This window comes from Penaeus vannamei, chromosome 1 (genome assembly GCF_042767895.1).
Source record: "Penaeus vannamei isolate JL-2024 chromosome 1, ASM4276789v1, whole genome shotgun sequence".
NCBI lineage: Eukaryota > Metazoa > Arthropoda > Malacostraca > Decapoda > Penaeidae > Penaeus > Penaeus vannamei.
In genome coordinates, this window is record NC_091549.1 from 32,026,592 (window position 1) to 32,035,191 (window position 8,600).

The window sequence follows — 8,600 nt, forward strand, 5'->3', positions numbered from 1 at the left end:
AAAAGGAAAACTATCTATGTGGTCTGACACGCAAACCTCATCATTACGTCTTTTCTTTGAGAGATAACTCTATACGCTGTGGCATAGGTTAATAAGTGGTAAACTCTAGGGAAATGTCAAAGGATGCTTCGCTGACACTCCTTAATTCCTCTGAATTGCTAAAACTAAGAAAAATTAAATTCTTGTTAGTACAAGCATTTGTTTAGGATTTTTCCTCGAAAACAAAAATATGATTGCTGTATGTAGAGGGAATTCGGCTTCTACATTAATTCCTGAAACAGCCGGGTCTATGTGAGTTTGCATGCCTCAGCATGGCATACTTGACACGGTTAATTTGTTCAGAAATAAATCAAAGGAATTTGTTTATTTTTCAGAAATCGGCAAATCACGTTTTTAAAAGTTTAATCATGGTCTCAAATCATTCCAAGGCTTAGCACATTCATGATATTTTTATCAGGTAGATTTTGGGGAAAAATACAAAAACAAATATGATTTAATCTGACACCTAGCTAACAAAATCTGTCAAAAATTAAGGTGTGTTTATACGACTACCATAAAGAGTTTAACAATCATACAGAAGCCACTTTTAAAGGGGTATTTTCTAAAAATGGGAGATAACTTTTTAGGCGAAAGTTTACCACAAGTTCATGCAATTATAAAAGTCAAAATGGCCAACTCGGTTTAAGTGATCAGAGTTTGGTTAGTGCCTCGGGCGGCTCGCTTTACTAACGTTGTCGCTTTGTACAAAGACGCAACTATATGTGTGTGTGTGTGTGTGTGTGTGTGTGTGTGTGTGTGTGTGTGTGTGTGTGTGTGTGTGTGTGTGTGTGTGTGTGTGTGTGTGTGTGTGTATGCGGTTGCGTGAATCCCAGGTATGTGTTCGAATGACATATCATGATGAGAGAGATTACTGAAAAGCCTCTTTACACCTACCTTAGTAAAAATCCGAGAAAATGTCGAGCCCTTGGTGAGCATTTCTATTGTCTGGTAGGAATGTCAAAGTTCATTTATTGTTAGGTAGACATACTTTACACTACAAATTCTTCACGGGCAGCCTGTAGCGCACCCTCCCGCGGCTTAAAACACAATGTTCCCGACTAGTCCCCCTCGTCCAGCCGGATGTGAGACCGATTCTTCTTTTTCACAGAAGGCTTGAAGACCCTCGGAATGAAAACTAAATATTGATCACCACTTGTCACATTACTTCATCCGTGCATTATGTCTAGACCACTGCAAGTTTCTGGCGGTCACTAACAAAGAAACTAGCAGGTGAGCAGAGAACACCGAGAACGAGCGAGCGAGCGGCAGAAGAGCTGCACAACCGTTCACGGTGGCGGTGCGTTACTGAGTGTTGCTTATGAGTTAGTGCGGCCCCGATGCCCGCCTGCGGAGCCGAAGAGCAGGATGTGAGGGAAGCATGTGACGTGGACTTGAATGGGATGGCTCTGGCAATATGCGTAAATGTCAAGCTGTTATAACCCTCACAACAACACTAGGTTATTAGAATAAGAATAAGAAAGCTGTTGTTATTAGCATTAACTCTTATGGCAAATCATTCATATTTCTATGAATTTGTTTGTTACCAGGATTACACGAATGGGATGGGATGGGATGAAACTTTATGGATGGGGAAGAGGTCTGTTGACTACTGAGCGCTGGAGCATAAATACACTTTCACTTTGAAGCACTTCAAGAGTGTAAAACTTCCTTTGTTATCTGTTTTTCCTGTTGTAGTTAGGGTTATAATAACCATTTTTGTTATGATCTACCTTTATGTGCAGTCCTCTCCATCTACACCCCTTCCCTATCCTTATCCATCCCTCTCTCTCCTTACCCCCTCCCCCCATCCCCTTTCTCTTCCACAACCTCAACAACCCCTCCCCATTAACCCCCTTACCCTCAATCCCTCCCCATTAACCCCTTTACCTCAACAACCCCTGGTTCTTATTCAGTTGTCGTTCTATGACACGTTTTTTTTTTTTTAGACGTGGTTATGTATATGTATATACTATATGTGAATATAAATATATATATATATATATATATATATATATATATATATGCGCACGTGTGTGTGTGTGTGTGTGTGTGTGTGTGTGTGTGTGTGTGTGTGTGTGTGTGTGTGTGTGTGTGTGTGTGTGTGTGTGTGTGTGTGCGTGTGTGCGTGTGTGCGTGTGTGTGTGCATAAATGATAACACAAGCAAACGATAAAACAAAGCCGGAAGTGAAACTGAACATGCATCTATATAAAGATAACGGTCTAGCAAAACGGACCTTAAAGAGATACACAGAAATTATTACTTCAATTATATATACATACACATATATATATATATATATATATATATATATATATCAATGAAGTAATATATATATATATATATATATGTATATATATAAACATATACTTAGGGTCGTGCTAAATACTGCCCGGCACCGCCCGGTACCGCTCGGTACTACCCGGTACCGCCCGGTACGGCCCGGCAGTGCCCAGTGCTAATAGAACTACTGCCCGGTAGCTATAAACATTATTTGTCTCTTTTTGTCTTAAATATTTCATGCTAAATAATGCCCGGTACTTCCCGGTACCGCCTGACACTGACCGGTGCTAATAAATCTACTGCCCGGTAGCTACAAACGCATTGTCTTTTTTGTCTTTTAGATTTCATACAAAATACTGCCCGGTATCGCCCGGTACTGTTCAGTACTGCCCGGTACTGCCCGGTGCTGCTCGGGCGCGGTAGCTATTTTCGCATTGTCTCTTTCTACTGCCCAGTAGCTATAAACGCATTATTTGTGTCTTTTTGTCATTTAAATTTCATACTAAATACTGCCCGGTACCGGCATGAAATTTATAAGACAAAGAGACAAATAATGCGTTTATAGCTACCGGGCAGTAGATTTATTAGTTCTGGGCAGTGCCGCGCGGTACCGGGCAGCACTGGGCAGTACCGAGCAGTATTTAGTATGAAATTAATGACAAAAAGAGACAAATAATGACGTTTATAGCTACCGGGCAGCAGATTTATTAGCACCAGGTAGTGCCGCGCGGTACTTTATTAGATTTACTTTAGTACATTAGTAGGTTTATTAGCACCAGGACGTGCCGGGCGGTATCAGGTAGTACCGGGCGGTATCGGGCAGTACCGGGCATTACGGGGCGGTACCGGGCAGTATTTAGTATGAAATTTATGACAAAAAGAGACAAATAATGCGTTTATAGCTACCGGGCAGTAATTTATTAGCACCGGGCATTACCGGGCGGTACTGGGCATTACCAGGCGGTACCGGGCGGTACCAGGGCTCCGCACTTCCATATGCAATTAGGTACAAATGAGTTCAACTGCATAGTTAACATTGTCCCTTGCAGATTATCTCTACAACTAGTAACACTATTATGTGAAGTAGCTAAGAATTGCTACTGTATCTTGAAGTTGGCAGTTAGCTCGTAATTACATTTGATGACAATTTATGACAACATAAACCATATGAAAAGTGGTTAATATTTTTGCCCAAAGCTGTTATTATTGTTACCATTACCATTATTATCATCATTATGGGTCTTATAATTACTGTTGCGGTAAAAAGGGTCGGTTCCTAGATAAGAGGTTAAAATCTATTAAAATAAATAATATAACAGATTTATTCCCACTTTGGATATTGTAACCTGTGTTTTCTTTCATAAGAATATGTTTACATTTGTGTAAATACGCATTTACAGGCGTAATGTGTGCGTAATAATGGTTAACTGTGTGTGTACACCGATGTTCAATCAGAATCAAAGGTCCGACAACTACAGCCTGGGAAATGTCGCTCGCGGGTATCGCAGGATTCTTTTTACCGACGACAAAAAAGATGAAGGGGGGGGGGGGGGGCTAAGGGGAGCGGGGAACGAGATCTTTTGGACGATGATTTGCTGACGTGCTATTGCTATTATTGTTGATATGTAAACTAAGAGAGAAATACAAAGCTCTTTTGTCCCCCCCCCCTCTCTCTCTCTCTCTCTCTCTCTCACTCTCTCTCTCTCTCTCTCTCTCTCTCTCTCTCTCTCTCTCTCTCTCTCTCTCTCTCTCTCTCTCTCTCTCTCTCTCTCTCTCTCTCTCTTTCTCTCTCTCTCTCTCTCGCTCTCGCTCTCGCTCAAAAAAGTTTTAGCTCTAAGAACTTAGAAAAGACAGTAGAAGAGAGAGGAAAAAAGCTTGGTGTGGTAATAAGTCAGTGAATGAATTTGTAATAGACAATGGAGCAGGAGAAAGGAAAGGTAAAGATCAAGGTTCAGTCTCAGAAAAAGTAGACATTTTTTTTTTTTTTTTTTTTTTTTTTACAAAAGATAAAGGAGAACACACTAAAAGAAATTACAAGTGAGACATTTAGAAGCTGAAAAGGAAAGACTACTTAAAAATTGGGAATTCGTGCAACAGGATTGGGCTTTCTTGAAGACCGTTAGGGATTACTGTGATTTAAGGATACTTTCTTAGAATATCAGTGGCTTGCGACTTAGAGTTTCAGAAGTCCATTATTTTGTTTCAAAGAATAATTTTGACATCGGTCTTCAAGAAACGAGGGATAGAGATGGGAATATTTTCAAACAATCGATGTAGGAAATTTCACCTATACAACAGAGCAGGTTAGAGGAGTGTCGACTTATATTAAAAACAATACCAACAGATTTAATTGAAAATACAAAAAGAGTGCAGGGAATGGAAAGTATTTGTATAAAGGTGTATCTAAAAGAAGGTGAGCTTAACATTGCAAAGGTGTACATATCAGGCTCGACAAATATTCATTATCTGATTGTGTTTAATGAACCAACACTGGCTACTGGTAAGTTTTAAGCCCGGCATCCAAGGTTAGATAATATATCTAGGGAAGAATGAATAACAATGGTCAGACATAAATTCTTGCAGGATTTACCATATGCAACAACATTAAGGAATAACAGTGCAACGCATATCAATGGAGGAAGATTGGATTATGTTTGCATGATCGGCAGTCAGGGAATCCAAGGTGCCAGCAAGGTTGTTGACGACCTTGTGAGCGATCACTTTGCTTCGTGTTGTGAGAGTATGCTGCTCCGTAGCCCAGGGGGTGCCTTACGCAGTTTGAAATTATATGATTGTCCCATGCTTCTTTGCCAGCTACCACTCTCATGGGGTTCGTGGCTACGTACGTACGTGGCTAGTACGGTACGTTTCAGCGGGCTTCCCCCGTATAATAAAAGATAAACTCAATATAAAAAAAGTTAAATAAAAACAAACTGGCCTTATAAAAACTACTAAAATTCAATTAAGAGGCCTGTATATAAAACTAGATTTCATATACATTTTTCATTCATTATTCTTGTAATCACTATATAAATCGAGTTCATCCGACTCCTAATTAAGAAAAAAATCTGTCAGGACACGTAACTTTCCTGGCGGGCTCCATTGTTGGCTGAAGCCGGTTGCAAATTCAGTCATCCAAGTGGGACGGATAAAAACACAGCTGTTGCTTGCACCAAGGGCGGGGACCGACTTTATTTTGCGGGAAACAAGGGTGCCGTGACGTCACATCTTTATAATCTCCAAATTATAAAAGAACTATAAAACTCAAAACAACAGAGTAAAACTTGCTTGACTCATTAAAATAGAAAACGAGTTAAAAAAAAAATACTCGAATAGATAAAACAACGAAAGAAAATAAAAGAACAAAACCAAAGAAAACTAGACCCAAATGGGTACGACTAAAGAAAACCTCTCTGAAAAGCGTAAATGAAAATAAAAAAGAGTACGTAGAGTATATATATATATATATATATATATATATATATATATATATATATATATATATATATATATATATATAAAAGAAAAAAATACACAAGAGAAAGGACACACGGAAGGTAAGTAGCCGCGGAGAGCGGAGGCTGATGTGGAGGCTGCTGTGTCGAGCACAGCTCTTACAATGTTTTAATATACCTTCATGGCAAAGGCAGGTGACCTACATGAGGAAAAGGATAATATACTTGTAGAAGAATATACTGAAATATACGAAACATGGATTGGATTACTGGTATAGACATTATAACCCAGAAAATGTAAACAAATTTAATGACGATCTTACCCTTTACTTCCTAAAAGAACAAATTTGTCCTCTTTTAAATGAATGGTCCTTTGGGGTTTTATAGTTTTATATTGATATTTATAAATGTGATAAAGTTGTCCTATGAGGCACATTCAAGATATATGTAAACACAGGCTACTGCCTATACTTTTGCAACAATCATCTCCTTTTTGTGTTCCCTTATTTTACCACATGATATCTTTCGTTTTCATAAGTTCATAAAGAAAAACTTTGTTTCATGGTTAAGTAATCTCTAAAAGGACGCGGCATATTTTACTGTAACGTGGTTGCATACTTCCCTGTAATTAGGTACACATCGTACTAAAATGAATTGGTAATTATTTTCAGGTGGATCAAGAATCACCACAACAAGTTTTTACAGGAATGCAAAAGGATATAGACCGAGTTTTGCATCAATATGTGTACTCAAGTGACTCAGAAGATATTGTTGAGTATGCTGTGGATGCTTATTTACCACATGAGTTTGATGAAGGTACGTAAGTTATTCACGAAATATTGTTCATAAAACTCGCCACATTATTTAATTATTTATCTATGATTATTAGTAAGTGCAAAATTATAAAGCAACCAATATCTATGTCGATGATAATCATAATAATAAAATGTGAGTTGAATAAACATTATGGTGAAAAGTTTAATATATTTTACATAGACAGAATAGTACTATAAAAAAAATCGTATATTTCAGAGCCGTCTTCTGATGGGGATGAATTTCCTGATGATACAGTTGTATTAGTAGTCAACAACTTGACTACAGTCTCCCCACCCCATTCTTAACCCAAACTCAAGACTGGGCGTAGAAAATTCGCAATGTTGTACTGGGAACATGTTCATCGCAGAGATGAAGCACCTACAATTCCCATATATAATGTCAGTGACAGCAGTGAGAATGAAGGGAGCATCTCTCTACCTGTAAATCTGTCCAGGGGATTCTTCTCTGATGACCTCTTAGATATGGTTATTCAGCAGTCCAACTTATATGCAGTACAGTAAAATACAAATTATCCAATAGATTTAGATAGGTCAGAGCTTGAGCAATAATTAGAATTGTGTATGATCATGTCTGTCAGTAGAATACCTAATATAAGATTTCTCTAGTCAAGCTTCTCAGTGGGAAGTGAAAAGATCAGTTCAGCTATGAGCAGAGACAGGTGGGAGGACATAAGGGTGAATTTGCTCCCAACAGATCCTAATGACAAACTCTCAAAGATGAGACCCTTGCTCGTACACCCGAGATCTAAATTTATAGAAATGACAAAATATTTGTGTGTAGATGAGCAGATGGTACCTTTCAAGGGGAATTCATCTTTGAAACAACATATTCCTAAGAAACCACACAAACGTGGATTCATTGTTTTGGCAGATGATATGGGATTGGTTATGATGTCATGCCATTTGTTGGTAAAATAGAGCCTGTAAATAATCCAAATGTTCCAGATCTAAAGCCAAGTGACAGTTCAGTGCTCCATTTTGCAGAGTCCATACCCCATTTAAGAAGTTATATTTTGACAATTGGTTTACCTCCCCTCCTCTAATAAATTATTTAGCTTCACGGGTATATAGTGCAGTGGTACTGTTCAGCAAAACAGATTACATAGTCTGACATTCAAATCAGATACGCAGCTTCAAGCTTATGGGCATCTATAGTAAACTATAGTGTGGGTCTTATGATAAATGTGAAACAGAACAGTATACGAGGATGGTAACAAAATAACAGCTCTGAAATGGTTTGACAACAAAGCAGTGCATCTTGTATCTACATTTGCCACTTCATTCCTATTTGACAAGTGCACAAGATTTGACATAAAAATGAAAGAAAGAGTTAAGGTCCCTAGATCATTTATGGTCAAGGACTACAATACACTTATGGATGGGGTAGATTCCTTGATGGCTCATTACAAGATGGCATTCAGGTAAAAGATATATATATATATTATCAAAGGCTAATTTGTTAATTCAAGTTCTAACTTGCAGATTCTCTTTTGCCAGCTGGCAAAAGTAGAGGTAAAAAGAGAAAACAGTCAATGTAACAAATGCTACTTCCATTGCCAAGAAAAAAAAACAGGGAGAGTGACTAAATTTATTCCTGATAAAGATAAAAGACTGGACATGATTAGGCACTTCCCTGAATGCTCAATGTTACCTTAGATATTACGCATGAGCTGCCATAAAATCAGGTAAACCCACAGTGTACCCAGCATACTTCCCCCAGGTTGGATCCAGGTCCACAGCTGCGTCCTCAAGCACCTCACCATCGGCCGCCTCTCGATGACTAATACCGAGACCTGATTGGTTGAGAACGGACAGCTCCCGGCTCGGCCATTGGACCGCAGGCTCCCCTCGCTCCCGGGTAGCTAGCACAGCTCAGCCCTACTTAAGCTCCAGCGCCCGGGCCAAGTCATTCTTCTCCCGGCGGCCGCAGCATTAACATCTCTCCAGCTCTCTCTCACCTGCGCGCGAGATGCCAGATGCCTCCACGC

General features: G+C 39.1%; 1 protein-coding gene across 1 annotated transcript in view; it reads right to left on the minus strand.

Annotated features, from left to right (window-relative positions):
* LOC138861797 (growth hormone secretagogue receptor type 1-like) overlaps positions 1 to 1,601 on the minus strand; it is a 227,225-nt gene extending 225,624 nt beyond the window's left edge. The window contains exon 1 of the mRNA XM_070121640.1: positions 934 to 1,601. The gene's annotated coding sequence lies outside the window, so the exon portion shown is untranslated. The remainder of the gene's footprint in view (positions 1 to 933) is intronic.
* Between the last annotated feature and the right edge of the window lie 6,999 nt (positions 1,602 to 8,600).